Source organism: Rutidosis leptorrhynchoides, chromosome 7 (assembly GCF_046630445.1).
Source record: "Rutidosis leptorrhynchoides isolate AG116_Rl617_1_P2 chromosome 7, CSIRO_AGI_Rlap_v1, whole genome shotgun sequence".
Taxonomy (NCBI): Eukaryota; Viridiplantae; Streptophyta; class Magnoliopsida; order Asterales; family Asteraceae; genus Rutidosis; species Rutidosis leptorrhynchoides.
The window spans coordinates 92,834,077-92,837,714 of record NC_092339.1 but is presented as its reverse complement, the minus strand read 5'-3'; the positions used below and the strand labels follow the sequence as shown (position 1 = coordinate 92,837,714).

General features: G+C 30.4%; 1 long non-coding RNA gene across 1 annotated transcript; it reads left to right on the top strand.

Annotated features, from left to right (window-relative positions):
* The first annotated feature begins 272 nt into the window (after positions 1–272).
* On the top strand, positions 273–2,978 carry LOC139858106 (uncharacterized). Its single transcript, XR_011762810.1, has 3 exons — positions 273–402; positions 619–1,000; positions 1,805–2,978. It is a non-coding gene; the product is annotated as an uncharacterized lncRNA (long non-coding RNA).
* Positions 2,979–3,638: the final 660 nt, after the last annotated feature.

Genomic DNA, 3,638 nt, shown 5'->3' with positions numbered 1-3,638 from the left:
GTAATATTTTATACTATAAATAGACATGTATGGTAACCATTTAAGGTGTACCATTTCTCTTGAAATATCAATATCAATCTTTCTTCTCTCTTTCTTCTCTCTTTTTCTCTCCTTGTTCTTATAACCATTAAAGGTAGTTATAAGCCTACTGAATTATAACAGATTTTTCCTTCATTAAAATAAATAAAAGGAAAAAAAATCTAAACAACTTAATCATTAATTATTTAATTTATAATTAAAAATATAATTTTTACAAGTACTTGCCCTTTAAACCCGTTCATGTGACACAAACCCTAAATTCATTCAGTCACCATCTCCGCATCATCTGAATCAATTCCATCCCGCCACCATCTCCTCCACCATCTCGAATTCAAAATTCGTCTTTCTTCATCTTCTTTCTCTGTAAGTATCTCTTCACCATCTTTTTCTTCCACCCGGGTATTAACCTAATTGTTATTATTGTTGAATAATATATAAGTTTGAAAAACTGGCGTAAATTAATAAAGGGTCTTCTTCTTCCCACACATCAAATATCCTCTTTGCTTCAATTTCTATTCTATTTCTCTTCGCTGACATTTAGATCTTCTTTTCACTTGCTTTCCCGTAATTTGAAATCAGATTGAAGCAGATGCACCATAAAATCGTGATTGTCTTCAGAGTAATCAGATTCCACAAGGTTACGGTTTTTAACTTTTTTAAAATTAAATAAATCAACGATTTTAGGATTTTGATTTTGTAATTAGAACTTTGGATTTCAGTTTTTAACTTGAATGATATAATACCATGTGTCTTCTTTTAATTTGGTTATTGTAGGGTTTTTATGACATTCAGCTTGTTCAATTTTCTTTTTATACCTAATTCCTATGCTATTTGATATTATATGCACCCAAAATATTGAAGGCAGTTTTGAAATAGCTAATTTAAATGTATGATATGCAGTTGTCGCCTTCAAAACATTGAAGGAAATTTTGTAGCTTAGAGCATAAAGCGCTACTAAGAGGTACTATTCGGTTGACTTTGTTGTAGTGGTAAAGCATAATTAATGAACGAATTCTTACTGTTGTGATGTATAGTAGGTTCCATTAGTTGTAGTAGGGGTTGTCAATAAAACAATTGACCATATATATATTTATGAAAATAGGTGAAAATGAAAATAGGAATTTTATGCGGTAGTTGTAGGACTGTTTAGCAGTTCTTATTTTGTTCGAATTGATTAGTTGAAATCTTTCCAACAAGTTGGTTATTGAGAGAGAAAAGGTATGATCCCATTTTTTCGCTTTGTCTTTACGTTGTTATTGTTGTAACTTATAGCAGTTATTAATAGTTATAAGTGATAAAATGTTCTTAAATTCTACCCTGCATGTACATTGAGGGTGACAATGTGACACATTTATTGTGGGTCGAGTGGAATTTGGTTGAAATTATTACGGTTCTTCTATTACAAAATGTCATCTACCATTACTACACAATGGTTTGATACATGCTTTGAATATTGGAAGTCTAATCATTTTTAAAGCTATTGTATTGGTTATGCATCAAAGCATTCCGCTAAGTAGTTTTAATGGTATTATGTTACTCAATTTATAGAGTTAGAGTGTTCTTAAATTGTAACATGTAATTGCTATGGTTGAACCAAGTTAATTCTAAATCATGGTAAAGAACTTGATGGGGATTCAAAGATGTTAAATAGTAGTTTTTTAACCATCATTTACATATTTATAAGTAAAGTTATAAGTTCTCTATGTTATAGAATGTTTTTTGATTGTGATGACTCAAATCAGTTGGTGATTTTTTTTTTTTTTAGGGTCTTTTGTTCTTTGTCATCATAGCTATCTAACAATGGAAATGGAGTTGGTGAATATGATGAGTCATTTTGTTGTTTGATCTTTACTTTCACCAAGTCACTGCAAAATATTACTAATGCCCGTTATCATGGTTATTGCGAGCAAGGGCGTGTTTGGCTAGAGATAAGTGTGTAGAGGTTGATGTTCTTCCGTTCTACCCATTATGTATCAAATATGCTTTTCTCAATCTGAATCATATACATTCTATTAAATAAAAATATTAATTCTATGCATTTTGCTTGCACATATAGCTACCTGCTTGCACATATATTAATTCTCTGTTACTGAAATTATTAACGTTATGTTGTCGTTATTTGGCGCCTTCATCAGTGAGTGCTTCAATTAGATACCATGCTCCACAATCCGTTTCTCACGAGAATACTATTGATCGATTTTCAATTACCTATACAACCTGAAATGGGACGTTAGTTTGACTGAATTTGTGATTTATTTTGGTTTTCCATGTAAATGATTCGATTTGTGATTAAATTCAAGTACTCCTCGAATGTGGCTACTGCTGCCATTTGACTTCAATTCAATGGTATGTGTTTTTGTTTTGGATTTTTCCTCAAAGTTCTACCTTTTTGTCTCTGCAAACGTTCCCAAAATCTGGTATACTTATTTTTGTCATATTTTAGATTCTCTAACATACACTAATTGTTATTTGTATTTTGTACCTTTCATACTGTATATTTTATTGTATTTGCAAGTACGTCCGAGTCTTTTAAACACACTGTGTTTGGCAATGGTATGGTTTTAGTTTCATAATTTGATCTTTTCTTACCGAAGAACACGAATTACTGATTTCTTTTTCATGAACCATATGATTCAAGTTTAATTTTTTGGATGTAGATGTACCAACATCCCAGAATGATACAACTGATCAAGTATTATGTGCATCTGTTCTTATTGAAAATCAAAGTGGTCTGAGAGATGTCGGGGTATGTAAAAATGTTCATTTTAGCAGGGTTATATAAGCTGTGATTTGTTACTGAATGACTCAAGTATTGTTGGGGTTCAACCGGGTAGGGTCTAAATGGGTATTACGGTAGCGAATATTTCATTACAATAATTTGTATGTTCGTTTGTAGATAATGTGATAATATGTATGTAGAATACATTATCAGATATGGAAATTATATGCATTTACTAACTACTTGAAAGCAGACAGAAGAGGTCTATGGTCGATTCACATATTTCTTAACTTTAACCAAATTCATATTGGTTTATGTAGTAGATAAATGAGACAAGTTTTTAGCCAATTTCATTCTTGCTCCGAAGATCATATCACCTTAGTTAATTAATTTAACCAAATACGTAGTAATAAATATTAAGTAACGTGTCAATAACATTAGTATTATAATCTAGATCTCTTCGTTAACTCGTGATTTCACGTGTCAATTAACTAGTTAATGATGATATGTCAAAACTTAAAACATATACATACAATTCCCATACATACATGATACACTGATACACATAAACTAAACATATACAAATAGATAAATGCATAAAGTATATTGACTATATTCTAATCTATTCAACATTTCAACTAACAAAGTTTATGTTAAAATACAACTATGTTTAAGGCGATAAATACGAGACGATACCGTATTGATAATTTGTTATCGTCTTTTTTACGAAAAACTATATATATTATACCAACTGAGGATTCATCAGAAAAATGTATCCAAAAAACAAGTACAACCAAAAACTTCCGAGCTTACTAACAAAATAATAACAAAAGCTCACAACAAACCAAAAAAAAAAAAAAAAACAACATAAATACACGGC